The sequence below is a fragment of the Mauremys mutica genome, chromosome 3 (genome assembly GCF_020497125.1).
Source record: "Mauremys mutica isolate MM-2020 ecotype Southern chromosome 3, ASM2049712v1, whole genome shotgun sequence".
Classification (NCBI taxonomy): Eukaryota; Metazoa; Chordata; order Testudines; family Geoemydidae; genus Mauremys; species Mauremys mutica.
Window position 1 is genome coordinate 35,102,896 of NC_059074.1, and position 19,063 is coordinate 35,121,958.

The following is a 19,063-nucleotide window of genomic DNA, read 5'->3' on the forward strand; positions in this document are numbered from 1 at the left end:
ACCCTTTGAAAATGTAGCCCAGGTGTCAATCAGTATTCAAAATCATGTATTTAATGAGGAGCGCTTGCTCCTGTTGTCTAGCAAACAGTTGTCTAGAAAACAGTCCATGTGATGGAATAACTTTGTTTTATATTTTTCATTTACAAACCTTTGGAAATTCCATTAAAAAACATACATGACAAGTATGTTACGGTTACAAAAAGAGACAAGTATTCAAAAATCAGGAAAGGCAAAGTCAAGGTTGCCTGTGCAACCTTAACAGCACCCCATTGTTAGATGGTGAATAGTAAATGAGCTGGAGGAGCCACAGATTGAATAGTTGGGATTAAAATAAATCTTGATCAAATGACTCATTCATTATGCACTATCCAACCTGCATCCCAAGGGAGGAAAGGATTCTGCAGGGGAAAACAGTTAATATGTATTTAAATCACGACACACAATGGGGCAGAGTTACAGCTGCAGAGATAAACTTCACAGTAGCATTTCCTGACTGTGTGCTTCACTGTGCAATGTTAATACTCTGTTATGTAATATTATGGATAGAATCTATCTACTGTAGTATCTGTATACTCTCAATGGGATCAAAGTTGAGTATAAATATTCCATATCTCTAACCCTCAGGCAGAAGTTCCACAAGCAATTCCACAATACCAGGACAGTGATGTATGTGGATTCTGGTGTTAGCTACATTCTGTGGCGTGTGTGAGACATTATTCTGAATGAATGAATTCTGAATGAAATTTCCCAAGTATCACAAACTCTTTCAAAGATTTTTCTATAGAATTATTTGTTAGTTGATAACCTGTTTGTGGAATCATTTCTAAAGTAATTTTACAACTTTATTTGTTTATTTTTTATAAGTGACAGTGGGTTTTTAGGCACCAGGTACACAGGGAACTAAGGTACTCTTTATGAAAGCTGGGCAGAAAGGAACAGTATTCTGAAATCTGATAATTGAAAAATGGGCAGAGTGTCAAATTTAATCACATTTGTATTCACATGTTGTTGAGAGCAGATGCTGATTTATGATCTATCAACAGTCACCAGATTTTCATATACATATGAATGGATGGACGGATGGATGGCTAGATAAACAGACAGTGAAATTATGTTGCAAATTACATGGCACCAGACCCAGTTACAACAGATCTCTCATCCAACTGATATTAAAATATGGCAGCTTTTGTCAGAGCAGATCTCTGGGAAGTCTTCATTTTTTAATATGGGAATCTTTCAGAAGAAGATATATCCCTTTGACTATCTAGTGTTCAAAACTACAGTTCAGCAATTCCTGTTTGGATGCAATACATTATTGATATGCTATCAAAGACTGGAGGTAGGGAGCAGTATAATGATTTTTATTTCATGATAATATCATGCAACAAGTCATCACACACAAAAATGTTGCATTAAAAGACTACCTCCCCCTAACAAATATACAGAACTCAGGAATATATATTATTATTATAGATGGGACGCAATGAAAAGGATATGACATCCAAAAGCGTGTATGTGGTGGAGAGAGAGAGAAGCTGAGCATGCAGGGAAAGATAAAGACAGCAACTGAAATAACAGTGAATAAAATGTATTTCTCTTTAATGTATTTACACAGCTATAAAAATGGAAATGACCAAAGCGCACCACCGAAGGCTGGTGTGGATTGCACAGCCCTGATCTTGTTAACTGATCTGCACTCAGTGCTCTAGAGAAAGACAACTCGGAATGCCACTGTCAATGTGCTAATGGGATAAAGAACTGCCCATCCCCAAATTAATATCTAACAAGTTTATACACTAATAGAGAGGAAGAGTGGTCTCAGCAACAAAGCTAATAGAAAGGTGGCAGGGCCAACTGCCCCCGCCCCAGCAGGCGTTTAGGTGTACGTATGGCAACTTTTTCTAGCATACTATGTGATTGACAAAAGGAAGGGTATGACATGAATTTTCACATAGGGCTAAAGAACAAGCCTGCCTTACACTCCCTGGCAGCAGCTGCTCCTGTCCACTGGGGCTGGCACAGAGGGTCACATGGGGTTGTGACCTTGTGCACTATCTTGCAGTGCCACACACTCAAATTTGGCCCAGCTGACACTCCGTCATGACAGAGGGGTGCCCGGGCCAAACCTGAATGGTGCTGCCACCCTGTGCATCTGATTGCAACACCTGGAGTGGGAAGCCAGGCCCAGCCCTCTGGGACAGGAGCTGTGCTGCCAGGTACGTGTCAGGCAGACTCACTTCCCATCCCATCTCCAATGAAAGGATCAGTGGCAAAACCTGGCTCCACCACTGGTCGGTTTTGTGATTATGGCACTGGACTTGGGCTCAGGAGAGCTGAATTCTATCCGTGTCTGTGACACTGAATTCCTGTGTAACCTGGGGGAAGTCACATGGGGCCAGATTTTCAAGTGTTCAAGTGTTCAGCACCCACAATTGAAGGAAGCACCCACAATTGAAGGAAGCATGTCTAAAGACTCTGCCAACTCTGCCCACATATCTACACCAGCAACACCATCACAGGACCTAACCAGATCAGCCACAACATCACCGGTTCATTCACCTGCACTTCCACCAATGTAATATATGCCATCATATGCCAGCAATGCCCCTCTGCTATGTACATCGGCCAAACTGGACAGTCTCTAAGGAAAAGGGCCAGATTTTCAAGTGTTCAAGTGTTCAGCACCCACAATTGAAGGAAGCACCCACAATTGAAGGAAGCATGTCTAAAGACTCTGCCAACTCTGCCCACATATCTACACCAGCAACACCATCACAGGACCTAACCAGATCAGCCACAACATCACCGGTTCATTCACCTGCACTTCCACCAATGTAATATATGCCATCATATGCCAGCAATGCCCCTCTGCTATGTACATCGGCCAAACTGGACAGTCTCTAAGGAAAAGGATAAATGGACACAAATCAGACATTAGGAATGGCAATATACAAAAACCTGTAGGAGAACACTTCAACCTCCCTGGCCACACTATTGCAGATCTTAAGGTGGCCATCCTACAGCAAAAAAACTTTAGGACCAGACTTCAAAGAGAAACTGCTGAGCTCCAGTTCATCTGCAAATTTGACACCATCAGCTCAGGACTAAACAAAGACTGTGAATGGCTTGCCAATTACAGAACCAGTTTCTCCTCCCTTGGTTTTCACACCTCAACTGCTAGAACAGGGCCTCATCCACCCTGATTGATTTAACCTCGTTATCTCTAGCTTGCTTCTTGCTTGCTTATATATACCTGCCCCAGGAAATTTCCACCACTTGCATCTGAAGAAGTGGGTATTCACCCACGAAAGCTCATGCTGCAAAACGTCTGTTAGTCTATAAGGTGCCACAGGATTCTTTGCCATGTCTAAAGAGCTCAGCTCCCACTTACGTATCTAAATAAGGGCCAGTTTTTGAGAAGTGCCAGCACCTAGCAGTTCCCATTGTGGCACTTATAGCCATATTATAAATGGAGCTCAGTGCACTGGGTGCTAAGTTCTATCAAAAACCTGTCCCCTAATTTTTCAGTACACGAGTTTCATCATCTGTTAAAAGAGAATAATACCTCCTTACTTCACGGTTATTAATAGCACTTCAATGCTGTGATAATGGAATCCCATACATTCATAAAATATAAACGTTGTACTGAATTAATCCAGAACTAAGTTATTAGGATTCATTTCTGCAGGCTCTGTGTGAGTAGCTCCAGTGAAGTCAGTGAGACTGTTCACATACTAAGTTTTGCTCATGTTTCTGACTGTTGCAGGATCAGACTCTAAGACTGAATAAAAACTGAATATGTTTCCATCGCTCTACAGAAAGAGGACTGAAGCAATAAGAATAACACAGTCCCCTTCAAGCCTCCCACTCATCTTCCTTTTCTGCCATTTGACAAACTTCTGACTGGTACAGTGCCCACATGTCTCTATTTATTTTCATGAGGCATTTTGCTGTGACAATTTTGTGGGTCTAAAAATAGGTTTATTCTACTTTTGGATGACTTATAAATCTTAGTCCTTTACAACTGTAGATCCAGAAATAAAGACATGAGCTTGTAAAGAAAGCTGCTAGTGAGAAGAAAAGGAGGAATGTTTTCTCAAAGGGTATTTAAATTTGTATTTTGGCTAGATGTAGTGTAAGTTAGTGTAGTTCCACTGAAAACAATGACACTATACTGATTTACATCCACTGGGGGTCTGGCCCATAGTAGTTTATTTTAATATAAAATCGTCACTCCAAAAGGATGCAATCTTATAAAGAAACAGACAGTAGTTGCTACCAGATCATCCTTGAAAGAGAGAGAATTTCATATGGAATGTATGTCTCAATCATATTGGATAACGGACTAATTTCTTGCACTTCTGACATGTAATGGTTGTGCATATTTATTCTGCCAATCTTAATGTAAACTGCTCATCAGCCACTCCCTCACATTAGTCTACTAAGCTTATATACCCTGAGCATTCTAGAACTTTAAAAAGCATTCTTAAAACTTCCCTGCTAGCTTTGTGCCGCTCGTCCCTGGGTCTTTAAATAAGGATCTGCTCAGGGGGATTAGCACTTAAAGGCGATGTGAAGTGTGCCCATTCATTTCAATACACCGTTGACTCTGAAGCATAATGATGATGATGATATATAATTACCAGTGCTAACTATTTCACTGGTGACCATTTTAGCAGAAGCATTTGGGTTTTGGATCAATTTAGAAGGCTAAGTGGGTGGACAAACTGCAACTCAGTGAACTGGGAGAAAGAATAATCTGTTTGAAAAATTTACTCCTTCCCTGGAAACAGGAAGCCCTGAGACACAAAACAGGGGCCTGGTCTACACTTAAAATTTAGATCAACAAAGCTATGGAACTCAGGGTTGTGAAAAATCCATACCCCTGAGGACTGTAGCTATGTTGACCTAACCCTGGTGTACACACAGCTAGGCCAATGGAAGGATGTTACCATCAACCTAGCTACTGTTGCTAAGGGAGGCGGTGTTCCAACAACAATGGAAAAAAACCCTTCCATTGATGTAGACTGTCTACACACTGCAGGATTATTCTGCTGGCATAGCTACATAGTGCCGTAGCTATGCTTCTATAGTCCCCATAGCGTAGACATGGTTGGAGACTTTCAGTGGGAAAAAGCTCAGGAAGCAACAGCAGCGGCAGCCAGCTCTTTGCCATGGGACAGGAGCCCAGCAATAGAGAAATTATTCTGTGATTTGCCGAGTCTCAAAGTGGGGCAGATTAGAATTTGAAAGGTCATTCAGAAGCTAAAAGGAAAAAATCACCACATGACCACTTTACAGCTATGCTGGGCTAAGGTTCTACACATTATATCAGTTACAGCCGTACTCTGCTGGAAAAGTGGACATGGCAAGGAAAACACATTGAGGCCATCTGCTGGTCAGTAAATATTTGTATTCAACTAACTATTGTCTGGCTCCTCTTGAGGAAACGAACCACTATGATTTGAGGTTAGACCAGGGCCCAGTACCGCCCATGCAGAGGAGTTAACCTCGTATGCACAAAGGACTGCATCCTAAGAGCAACATTAGAAAATAGGGGATTGTTTAAAGCCATACAACAGTCAAACCATGGCAGGAACTTAAGCAACTGGGAAGCAGAGATGGCTTAGCTGGAATTGAAGTGTTTCCAGAATCATCCCTATGTTTTGTTTCTTAACTGGAAAACGCCTTTGCCCATCAGCAGAAAATGTGAGTTTCCAGCCTGGGCCTAAGATTCTCACAGTAGCATCAGCAGCCAGAGGGGTGAGTAGGATGTGCAGGAATCAGGCATTTATTTATATTTATAAAAACATGCTTAACAAGCTCTTGGCACATGTAAAAAGAGTTACAGGAAAAACATATACTCAATATTACACACTGCACCAGCCAGATCAAAAACCCCTACAGCCTCTGTTCATCTAGGCTAATATATCCCCACCGCTACCCCCTTACCCCCCGCTGTTACCCCTTTTACTCCATGCACCCTTCAAAAGCCTGGGCTAGAGGGGCAATCCTTGCAACTGGCCCAGAAAGACAGCAGGTGCGAGCTCCGTCAGAGTGCTGAATTTCCAAGTCACATGCTCCTCATTGAAAATACGCTGTGCCCAGATCCCTTCCATGTAAAGCAGGGGGCTGCTAGGTGAAAATCCTGTGCTGACCTCAGCTGCTCAGAATGGCATAAACAGAGAGGCAGCCTCTACCTTTATGAGTAAAAATCAAAATCTTGAATAAAGCATGTAAACATATTAGATGGGTCGGCAACCTTTGGTACACGGCTCATCAGGGTAATCCACTGGCAGGCCGTGAGACATTTTGTTTATGTTGACCATCCACAGGCACAGCCCCCTGCAGCTCCCAGTAGCTGTGGTTCACTGTTCCTGGCCAACGGGAGCTGCAGGAAGTGGCGGCGAGTATGTCCCTGCGGCCTGCATCGCTTCCCGAAGCTCTCATTGGCCAGGAACAGCGAACTGTCGCCCCTGGGTGCTGCGGGGGCCATGCCTGTGGATGGTCAATGTAAACAAAATGTCTCACGGCCTGCTACCGGATTACCCTGATGGGCTGTGTGCCAAAGATTGCTAAACCCTGATATTAGAAATCGGGTCAGATCATTGGGCGTAGGTGCCATTTTGTCCTTTCAAGTAGGGTGACCAGATAGCGAGTGTGAAAAATTGGTACGGAGGTGGTGGGTAATAGGAGCCTATATAAGACAAAGCCCCAAATATTGGGACTGTCCTTATAAAATTGGGAGATCTGGTCACCCTACCTTCAAGCAACACCATTAGTCAAGCAAACATATACATTCTGCAGTTCTACGGTTTCCAAATGACTTTCAAATTTAGCTTTGTGTAGAGTAGACTGCAGTAATCAGATCTGGAGGCACCAGAGGTACAGATCATTGTGGGGAAAAAGCATGCAACCTTCTTGCAAAGCACAGATAGATGATACAAGCAGCCTTGTTATTGGGGCATTCCAGAGCAAGTGAAGATCTAACAAGCCCCCAGGTTACACACCTGACTAACAAGAGGGAGTTATTTTCCATCAGTTGAAGGAGTAACATGTGTTTTCGTCCATTTGTTTCCCCCATCCTGCTACCATAAACGCAGAGTAAGTCTACACTACGAAATTAGTCGATTTTATAGAAGTCGGTCTTTAGAAATCAATTTTATACAGTTGATTGTGTGTGTCCCCACTAAGCACATTAAGTCAGCAGAGTGCATCCTCAATAAAGTGGCTAGCATTGACCTACCTTTGGGTAGGTATCCCACAGTCCCCGCAGTCTCAGCTGCCCATTGGAATACTGGGTTAAGCTCCCAATGCCTGATGAGGCAAAAACATTGTCGCGGGTGGTTTTGAGTACATGTCGTCAGGCTCCCCTCCCTCCCTCCCTCTGTGAAAGCAATGGCAGATAATCATTTTGTATCTTTTTTCCTGGGTTACCCATGCAGACGCCATAGCACAGCAAGCATGGAGCCCGCTCAGCTCACCGCTGCTGTTGTGAGCACTGTAAACATCTAGTGCATTATCCTGCAGTATGTGCAGAACTGTTTGACTGATAGCCTTCTGTTGCTTGGGCCATCCTCTGGAGTGAAGTGGCTGGGTGCCCGGAGCCTCCCATCCCCCCACATTCTTGGGAGTCTGGGTGAGGAGGATATGGAACTTGGGGCGGTGTCTGTGCTCTTGTTGGTTTTCCTCAGCTCCATCAGACGCCTCATCATGTCTGTTTGCGCCTCCATTAGCCTCTGAACTGCATCCTGCCTCTGCTTATCGCACTCACTTAATGCTTTCCTGGCCTCTGCCACTGAATGCCTCCATGCATTAAGCTGCGCCCTATCAGTGTGGCAGGACTGCATGAGCTCAGAAACATGTCATCGTGAGTGCATTTTTTTCGCCTTCTAATCTGCGATAGCCTCAGGGACGGAGATGATAGGTGGAGCATAGAAACATTTGCACCTGCGGGAGGATAAAAAGGGAAAGTAAAATTTAAGATGATACATTTTTGAGAACAAAAGGGAGACTCTTTCACAGTGAATCAAGCAATTCACAGCAGACAGCACATGTGCTTTAGGTACAAGGTCACATTTTGCCTTTTATATTAGGCGCCTGCCGGTATGGTGACACATCACACACGGCTGGGCAACAGAATTTGGTTTTCAGGCAGCCATGGTAAGCCAATGGGTATGCAGGGTTAGCTTCTAATGCCTTCATAACATGTGGGAATAGTTTCAAACTGCAGCACCCTTCTTTCTCACAGCAAGCAATGGGTTGGGTTTCACATTTAACAGGAGGGGCTGCAATTTTTGGGTGGATGTGCAGCACACACCTCCCCCCACCCCACTGCGTGGCTATTTTCTGGGATGAGCCCTTCACCTCTTCCCCCACCATGTGGCTATTCTCCGGGATGATCCCTTCACCCCTCCCACCCGCCGCATGGCTATTCTCTGGGATGATCCCTTTTAGCCAAGCACAAACAGCCCAGCATGAACGGGGTCTTTTTACTGTTCCCTTACAAAAATTCCCCGATTTCAACCAGGTGACCACGAATGATATCACTCTCCTGAGGCTAACACAGAAAGATATAGACCGAATGTTGCTTGAATGCCGCCAAAACCCAGGACTATTTGCTGCCATGCTTTATGCTGCAATGATTCCAGACTACTTGCTATTGGCTTGGTGTGATAAAGTGTCCTACCATGGAGGACAAAATAAGGCAGCCCTCCCCAGAAACCTTCTGCAAAGGCTTTCAGAGTATCTCCAGGAGAGCTTCATAGAGATGTCCCTGGAGGATTCCCGCTCCATCCCCAGACATGTTAACAGACTTTTCCAGTAGCTGTACTGGCCACGAATGCATCCTAATTCTTCAGGGAAAATCAAACATTAAACACTATTGCTTTTAAACCCTGTACTGTAGTTACAAATGTGCACTCACCAGAGGTGCCTTCTCCAGCTTCAGGGTCAGGGATCCCACCTTGGGAGGGTACTGGCTCCTGGCTGCCGGGAAGAACGGATTCACTGCTTGCCTTCTGCACATTCACCTCCTCCTCCTCCACAAAATCCTGCTCCTTGTTGCATGAGACTCCACCCTTGCAAGTGTCCACCAACAGTGGTAGGTCCCCCCGCCCTCGAATGCCATACAGCTGATCATAGAAGCGGCATGTATGGGGCTCTGACCCGGAACAACCATTTTCTTCCTTTGTCTTTTGGTAGGCTTGCCTGAGCTCCTTAACTTTCACACAGCACTGCTGTGTGTCCCTGTTGTAGCCTTTGTCCACCATGCCCTGTGTGATTTTGGCATATATATTAGCATTTCTTCTTTTTGATCGGAGTTTGGCCTGCACAGTTTCTTCTCCCCATACAACAATCAGATCCAGTGTCTCCCTTTCGGTCCATGCTGGAGCTTGTTTGCAATTCTAGAAGGACTGCATGGTCACCTGTGCTGCTGAGCTCACCACGCTGACCAAACAGGAAATTAAATTCAAAATTTCCTGGGGCTTTTCCTGTGTACCTAGCTAGTGCGTCGGAGTTGAAAGTGCTGTCCAGAGTGGTCACATTAGAGCACTCTGGGATAGCTCCTGGAGGCCAATACTGTTGAATTGCGGCCGCACTACTGCAAATTCAGTCCAGCAAGGTCAATTTTAGCGCTACTCTCCTCAGCGGGGAGGAGTACAAAAGTCGATTTTAAGAGCTCTTTAGGTCAATGGAACAAGGTTGGTTGTGTAGATGCATTCATTTTAAAATCGACCTAACGTGGCTAAATTCGACCTAACCCCATAGTGTAGACCAGGGCTCAGTCTTATCCTGACTGAGCTTCGGCCATATTGCTGTAGTCACCCTTGCATGCATGCTGAATGAGTAGGGATGACCAAATAGGACTTTACTGCACAGGAGGGAGCCCTCGGGGCTGATGAAAAGTTGCCTAAAGCTGCTGTGTGCTTCCTCCCTTAAACAAAAGGAGTCACTCAAGAACAGTTCCATCTCTCCCCTTTAGGATCTGCACTGAGCCACAGTAAGAGATTGCTGATGGATGGTTGGGCAGGAAAAATAAGCATGGCCACTTGATTTTCATCCATTGCCAGAGAACACGGTCATCCAGCAAGACTACTGGAGTCTCTGTGCCACATCCTGCCCTAAAATCAGATTGCCAGGGAACAAAATTATCTAAGGACTCTAGATTTGCCAAAGATGCCTTTCTCAGCAGTCATCCCTAAGAGATATATTGGGTGTGATTTTCAGAGGTGAAACAGTGGGAATTGCAGGTGCTCAGACTCTGAAAATCAGGCCCTAAGTGTCACCCTAAAATGAAGGCCTGCATTATTAATAGGTATTTTTGAAAGGCCAGCCTTTTTGAGTTTCCCCTATACCTTGCTCCAAGCAGAATATAGAATTGATATTTTAAAAAAACCAGAATTTTAATTTAGATTAAAAGTATTTTCTTGTTTTAAAAAGAGCTTTGTACAGATTTGAATTTATAAATTTGCTACCATTGATCCAGTAGGCGTGGATAACATCTGACAAACAGTCAATTTATTCTTTCCATGTGAGCTGCTGTCTGTCTGAATGTGAGTCATCTGATCTGTCAGTCAAAAGAGCAGCTGGGGGCTTAGGAACATCTGAGGGATTAGGACTAGCACATTTACCAATCAATGGATGTTTAACATGTTTGAAACCTCTATACAAGCCACTAGTCTAGAAATGCAGTTGCATTTTCCAGTACTGCTTTCTAGCCATCTTCCTGCAAAGGAAGGAGCTAATTTATAATCCCATCAGACAGGAGTTTTACTTGGTAGCAAACTGTATGTGTCACAGACAGATAGCAAGGATGAGTCCTGAAAACCCGACTGTCCTCCCTACACATGTAAACACAGGAGGAATAGTGAATGTAAAAAACACCCCCGGTATCATGAAGAATCTTAACACATCTTACTTTAGTATGAACAAGAGCCATTGCAGAAGGCCAAAGCCACCACTGATGTAACAACAATTGCTGCCCAAATCAGTTCACAGCTTGTGACCTACTGTCAGAGTAGTGATGAGATTTTAGTTACACCACTCTCACTTCTATTAGTAGAGGGTGGCGCTATAAAAGGAGGTAGTTTAACTCTCTGAATTTTTTTGAAATCCTGGTGGAATAATCATGCTTTTACTTCTCCAGTTCAGTAGTTTCTAAGTGTATTTAGTGTTCATAAAAATATCAAACAGGAAGCATCAATGGCTGAAATTCTTCATCTAGTTACAAATCATGTGATTAGTTTTATTGTACTGCTTTGTTACTCTGCTCCACTAGGGAGCACCTTCAGGGAGAAGAGGGCAGTTCAGCTGCCATGTTCAGTCCTTGGCCTCTCTGCTGAGATTACCAACCAAGGTGCTAACAGCTATTATTGGTGGTTGAGTTTCTGGGATATAGAAAGCTATCTGCTGGGCTGAAACTTATTTCTCAGGGTAAAGAGAAGCTGTCTGAACAACTGAGCTCCGGCTTGTTCTTGTTTGATTTCCTGGCATCTGACTTGTGGTTCAGATCTCCAGTTTTTCTCCTGCCTCTGACCCCAGGTATCGTAACCCAGCCTGACTCATGGTTCTGATCTCTAGTTTGTCTCCTGCTTCTGACCTCCTGGTATCTTTACCCAGCCAACTCTTGACTTCTGTCTCATGACTCGGGACTTTGGTGCTGTCTACTAGGTTTGGCTGCCCCCAGCACAGCTGCAACATTGGTGGTCTTAGGCAATATTTGAACCAGGGACAAGGAAGTGAAGAAAAGTCTGAGATAAAGTGGGTCCAATAGGATTGGATCATTTAGGGGCTGGGTAGGAGGAGGCATAATGCAAATTTCTTATTCCAAACGTCAAAACCTCTTGCATCTGTAAAACTGGGATAAATCAGGTGAAACCCCAATGAACCAATATTTCTGATGTGAAGGTCTCCTTTATAGTCACTTTCAACAGAAGTAATTTGCTATTTCATAATTTCAGTAGTGCTATTATTGATAGAACTTCTCCAGTTTAAAATAAATAAAGCAAGCAGTAAAAATACTTCAGAAGGCGAGGGCGGGTGGAAGTCTCCTTTATAAGAAAACCCAAAAGAGCATAAATATTAAACTTTTATCCCTTCACGTCACGGTTAGAAAACAAAACTATAATACATTTTACAAGTTGCCTAAAGAAGAAGCAAGAACCAAAACAGGCTAAACTAATAAAAGGTAAATAGGTAAAACCACTATCAAATTGAGCAATATCAAAACGGTCAATTTCAACTCTAAAATTTGCCTCTACCCTGTAGCTAAACTCCTCACTATATAAACTGATGTCGTGGAGTTAAAATATATGCTGCACAAAGTGGAATCCTGGATTTAAGCCCTACACTGTATAAACTGATATCCTGGAGTTAAAATTGCAGAAGCTGGTACCAAGGCTCTACACTGTGTAAACTGAAATAATTATACTGACTAGCACTTAGTATTTTTAGGCACATTAAATCAAACAGAAATTAATTCTGAAACTTTCTGACAGTGATCCATTATACTGAGGCCTTGTCTACAGTAGGATTTCAGTATAACTATGCCAGTGTACTTGCTCCAGTGCAAACCCCCATTAGAAATAGATTGTACTGGTGCAGTGAGGTTTGGAAGAGTACAATTACTCTGGTTTGAATCTATGATGCACCCCTACAAATGAATCAGTGTACACTCCAGTGGTGAAAAATAATGCTGCATCGTGCACTCTATCTGTACCAGGGGCCTGATTTTTCTGTTGCCCTGCCTTTCGGTACGCTAATTTGAAGTGAAATGCTACCAAATAAGAAAGGTAATTTTTATGCAGTCAAGCAATTGCGCTGCTGACTGAAATCCCATTGTAAATGAGGCCTAATACATTTTAAAGTATGAAATCTCAGCTCAAATGAAATCAGTGGATGATCAATGCGGCCAGAATGGATTTTGCTATAAAATCCTTCAGCTCATTTTTTCCTGTTTTTCCCATTTTTTTTAAAGATTGCCTTTAATCTGTAAATAATATTTGTTTATCCTCACTCTTACTTTTTTACCTACAATAATGGGTTCGTTTTTTTTATTTTGATGTTTTAGAACATAAAATGTAATTAAATTCTCCTCTTGGGTTTTCTACCCTGAGTGAGTTTACAGTTCCAGTTGTACCTGTCCTTCTAAAACATACTCCATTTGCACCATTCGGTATAAAGAACTGTATTGTGATAGACTGAAAAGCAACAGCAGGGATTAATCTGTGACAAGAGCTCATGAGAAGAGCTTGAAATTAGGGAAAGAACATGTATCTATAGGACTGTAAAGGGTCAACTCACCACTTGGCACCTCCTCAGGCCAGAGATGGCAAGACAGCTCTCTGCCCACCTGGCTGCTCTGCCTCTGCAATAACCTGCCTCTTCCTGTGACTTGGCCCTCCAGCCAAGTAACTGCCAAGTCACTCTGTTTAGGGACAACCTTCTGGGGTTGTCCCTAAACAGGGGGCGGGGAAATGCCTCCTTCTCAGGGCATATGGAATCAGACACTCTCTCCCTCAGAGAGTGAGGCAGTAGTTTTTGGAAAGATCCTGCCTTCCCTCAGCCCTTTTCTCAGGAGCTGAGAATTGAAGGTCTGTTCTGCTTCCCTTTGAACTCCTCCTCCAGCCTGTGCATGTCTTGTGGGTATGGCAGGGTGCAGCTGGCTGAGCCCAGAGCATCTCCTTGTTCCCTTGTTGTCCAGGATGGGGTTTGTAAACCCCATTACAAGGACACTGAATTTCCAATTTCTAGTCTGTGTGACTGAAAACAGAAGCCAGTCACCATATGATGGGTGACAGAAGAGACATTGTATTGTATTTCTTGCATTCCTCTATCTTTAATACAACGTCACATGAATTTGAGGATGGAGCTACAGAAATGATCATTTGCTAATGGAGAGAAAAAGAAATAAAGAATGGTGGTGAAATTAAGCTATTCTAGGTTGTTCTTCACTCAAAATATTTGTGGCCATGTCTCAAGTGCAATAATGCTGTGTCTCACCCTTGATTTAAAAAAAGAGCGAGAGAATCCAGTGAGAATATAGATTTGGTAGATGACTTTAATTATATGCTAATCAGAAAAACTAAACTAGGTTTCACTTGATAACTAACCAGTTACAACATCTGACTGTTTGTTTCCTTTTTGACATGGCATTATAGCAGATGGTGCCTGGCGTTCTAAGGACAAAAGACTAACTTCCCTCATGAAGTGTGATTACTTTTGAAGGATCAATTCTTCTGTGTAAGCATTAGGGGCCAATAAAGAACACAGTGCCGGGAACAAGAATGATTTACAATTGGACTTAATCTATTTGAAAAATTCTAGAAACCACATTAAAAAAAACCCCAAATCTCATCAAGCAGCACCTGAATTTCCTCAGTGCCATCTGTCTAAAGCATTAAATGAAGCCCAGGAGACCTGGAGAGAGAGAGAAGCAAAGTTTTAATGATTAACCTAACCTCGTTGTCAGAGTGGATAGCCTGATAAATGGGACCTTGGTTGCCAGTTATCACATACCTAGTTGCTAATGTTGTAGAAAAGATTTAAACCAATAGGAATTCCATCTCTATGTGCAAAACAGAATAAACTCTCCCAGGACAAGCGTCACAGCTTCTGTGTGCAAAATGGAATTTACTCAGCTCTCCACAGCTTCAGGTCCTGTAATTTTCTCTCTAAGAACAACTATATCTGATTTCTTAACTGAAGTGTTAAGCAGTTTGAAGCAGGTGTATCTGGCATTACTAACTGCCAAGGATAATGAAATACCATCAGCACACAAAGAATGCCAGAACTTCACAGGAGCACTGATTCTAGGTCCTGACTCAGAAAGATGTTTATGCATTTGACTGTGTTGAAGTGCTTAAAGTTAGGCATATGTCTAAATATTTACCTGGCTGAATCAGGGCCCTAGAGTTGAAGGAATTACTAGCTTTGATTTTACAATAGATATGTGTGAACACTGGTATTTTCATGAAGATTCACAAATTCGATACACAATAAAGTTTGATCATATCTAATGAGTTACAAACACAGCTTTTCTGGGCAGCAATCTCAGGCCTGGATTTTTATGAATTTGCCTATGGTAGAAAGTTATCATTTCTGGAGAGAAATTGTCATTTTTCAGAACAAGCAGGTTTTTGTGGGGAAAGGAAAGTTTTCCACCTGTATAAAAATACCATTATTTTTAACCTGCTGCTTTTCAGTCACTCATAACTTTCCATAGGTTTCAACTCTGGCTGAATTTTTTGAAAAGTTTAAGAGTTCAACCATTTGGGAATTATGAGAAGAATGGGAAAAATGCACTTTTCCCATTAGAAATAATTGTACCTCCTATTGAGGATCTCATAGTGATTTACAGTCATTAATATATTAGTTCTCACATAATTTTCTGAGGTAGGTAGGTGAGGTTTAATACTTTCATTTTACAGATGAGGAAATTGAGACCCAAGGTATAATTCTTCAGTGCCTTGAGCGATTTACACTTCTGTAAAGTGAGTGTGAAATGGTAGTGCTTTACACGCACCTTGGTGCGTATGTCCTGGTGAACCTCCGGTTCAGGGCTGTGGAGAATTAGTCCCGCAGAAATGTTCAAAAATTGGCAAGGCCATACAGTAATTCAGTGATAGTGCCAGGACTAGAATTCAAGGCTTCCTGGCTCCCAGTCCTGTAAAAAAGACCACTATCTATCTAGGTACCTATGGCTCCCATCACTATAATGATGGATTGCCCCACAATCATCAATGGATTCTACGCTCCCAACTGACCTGTGAGATTGGGAATTACTTCCCCTATTTTTATAGACAGAGAATTGATGCACAGGGTATATTAAGTGACAGGCCCAATGTCTCTCGGGAAGTCAGTGGCTGAGCTGGGAACTGAAGCCATGTCTCCTGAGGTGCAGTGCCCTTTTAGCTAGACCATTTTCCTGTCACCTGTGGTCCACATGTACATCCCTGACAAAATAGGAGAATTCCAATAGCATACATGAAGCTGTTAAATAAGACAAGACATAACTCCAACATCTCCCAACTTAATACACTATTATTGTTTATCAGTGTCCTTTGTTTATTACCCTACAGTCCGTTTTCAGTCCAGTGACAGTGTTCATATCTAAACTAATCTGAATTAATGCTAAATGTAAAATTTCACAAGCTATTGTATCAAAGGGTTTACTAAAAATCCAGCTGTATAAAAGTTTACAACACTGTCTTCATCTATTAATATTTCAATCAAGTTGGTGTGGCATGATCTTTTTTCTTTTTTGGTAACTCAAGCTGCTTATTGCAACTGATTATGTTATCCTCTGGATGGTTTAATTTTCTCCCACTAGGGCAAAGAAGGTGATAAGATGGTTGTAATGGGCATTGCTGATCCAGAACGATTTGTGCTAAAGCTTCAGTGGGAAGGCAGAGGTATTCGGTTTCCCTGATGTGTGACTCATGAGCAGGAGGATCAGGAGGATATGTGAAGCCTGGCAAGAGGATCAGGCTGTGACGGGTTCCCCCCGGGGTGCCACTTGGAACTGGGGTAACACTGAGCCTGCCTGACCCACCAGCCTGGGCTCCCTTTCACAGTGTGGTGCTGTGACAAGTTGCCCAGCTCTCCAAGCTTGCTCTTTCACCAGCCTCCACACAGATAGGGACACACCCTACTGCAACCTCACACACAGCCGCTGAGATGAGCTCTGCATGGGAAGGCTCAGCTAAGGCACCTCCCAGTTGTGTGCCGCACCCCCCTCTGGAGCGTAAACCCAAAATGATACTGTTTTGTGCTGCACAGGAAACAGTACAGTGTAAGCTCAGAAAATTTGCCCCCTCCCTCAATGTGGAAAGAGATATGGAACAGCTTTCTGCCCCCAGTTATAATTTCCAAACACACTGGTTTTACACAAAAGAAAACAAGCTTATTAACTACAAAGGATAAATGTTAACTGATTATAAATGATAGCTAACAGATCAAAGCCGATTACCTTAGTAAATAAATAAAACCCAAACTGTGCTTAACACACTAGATAGGTAGGATATGAATTAGCAAATTCTCATCTTGAGCGATAAACAGGCTGGCAGATTCTTAAGGCACAAGTTGCCTTGGCTTTCCCAGGTTTTCAGACACAGGCTCAAAATCCCTCTAGCCTGGGACCATCACTTCCCACAGTTCAGTCCTTGCCCCTCAGGTGTTTCCAGGTGTGTTGTTGTAGGGGGAGTGAGGTACTATCATTATGTCATTTTGCTCCTTTTATATCTTCTTCCCACTTGCTGGAAAATTCTTTTGCTGTGGCCTGAGTCAAACAGTTCCCAGTGTGTAGTGCTATCTCTGAGAGGTTTCTATTGTAAACAGTTCCTGGGGTAATCCTTGTGTTGTGTACATTTCCTCAATAAGCCATTAGCATTGTCTGGGCTTTTTACTGTTGTACCTGAAAGGCTGCTTGTGGGTGTTTTCAACCTCACAACATGTTTCAGTAACACATATATAGCCAAACTTCATAACTTCACATATGAGGATAACACATACAACCCAATGAGATATTAATGTCTAGCAGATCAAGACTTTTAGGATGGTATCTCACAAGGCATACTTTATACAAAACATATCCTAATTACATGATAGTGATGAATATTGGGTTGCGAGGGTGTCACACAGGCCCTTGCAGGTTTAAACTACTATAAATGGTGGATTCTCTGTACCTTAAAGTCTCTAAACCATGATTTGAGGACTTCAGTAACTCAGGCAGAGGCTAGGGGTCTGTTACAGGAGTGGGGGAGGTTCTGTGGCCTGCAATGTGCAGGAGGTCAGACTACATGGCTATGATGGTCCCTTCTGACCTTAAAGTCTATGAGCAGTGTTTATTGTAATGTTAAACATGACCACATTCCGTCCCAGAGATATCTTCATTTTAAATGGTTGGCAGGCTTAAAGCAGTGATACTCGGACCTCAATGGTTTAGGAGCCAAAACAGTGATCTATATTACCCAAAAGAGCCACAGTAGTGGGAATTCATTTTTTGAGGGGCCCATTTGGGGATTGAGCTGGGGATTGGTCCTGCTTTGAGCAGGGAGTTGGACTAGATGACCTCCTGAGGTCCCTTCCAACCCTGATATTCTATGATGAGGGTTTCTCCCATTGACATAGCTACTACTTCTCAGGGAAGTGGAGCCCTCCTGTCAGTGTAGGGAGCCGCTGTAAATGTAGACAAGCCCTGTGAGATGGCAGTAGGCAAAGAAACTTGTACAATGAACCTTACTTAGCAGTAATAGAGGCAGTAAGGAGCACTGGAAAGGCCCTTACGTTGATGAGGTGTTTTAAAGGTTCATCGGCTTGCTCTCTTTCCCTCCACTTACCTGTCAGCAGTGGATACACCTGCATGCAGAAGTTTGTGAACTGGCTTGATACATTTCTGGCTGTTTTCCTTATGTCAAAATAATTTCAGTGCTCCTGTCAAGTTTTCTAGATGCTTGTCCTGACAGGTTTAAACAGCGCAATTTGTTACACAGTACGCCCCATTTCCAATAGTACAAACAATCATTCTTTTGCCAATACAAACATACACATTCACTTTCCCTTGAAAACACTGTCTGTAGAACTCTGTATCATGTGTTGAGTTTTTGTTTTTTAAACGTACTCATGTCTAGAGCTGTGAATAATTTTTCTGAGGAAACCTTTTTTTTTCTGAAAAATGAAGATTTGGGTTGACTGAAACATTTTGGTCAAATTTACTAAATTGTTTTGGTCAGAAGGCAACAAACCAGCCAAACATCCCCCATCCCCACAAAAAATCAAAATGTTTCATTTACATTTTTGAAAGGAAGTGCTTTGGCATTTCCATTTGAAATGATCTTACTGAAATTTTGTTGAAAAAATTTAAAAGAAAGGTTAAAAAAGCCTAAAAAAATTAAAAGAAGCATTTCATGCTAGGCTGAGCACAATGTTTTGTTTGACCCAAAATAAAATCCCACCCCCCTCCAAATTTTTTGGTTCAACTGCTGAACTGAAAAATCAGTTCAAATAATCCTACAGATCTTGCTCAGGTAAAATTTCCACTGCCATCAATTTACTTACAAAA

At 42.6% G+C, this 19,063-nt stretch overlaps 1 long non-coding RNA gene across 2 annotated transcripts in view; it reads left to right on the top strand.

Moving 5' to 3' along the window:
• The first annotated feature begins 5,028 nt into the window (after positions 1-5,028).
• LOC123367562 overlaps positions 5,029-19,063 on the top strand; it is a 28,131-nt gene continuing 14,096 nt past the window's right edge. For both annotated transcript variants that reach the window (XR_006578528.1, XR_006578529.1), the window contains exon 1: positions 5,029-5,763. This is a non-coding gene — a long non-coding RNA (uncharacterized LOC123367562). The remainder of the gene's footprint in view (positions 5,764-19,063) is intronic.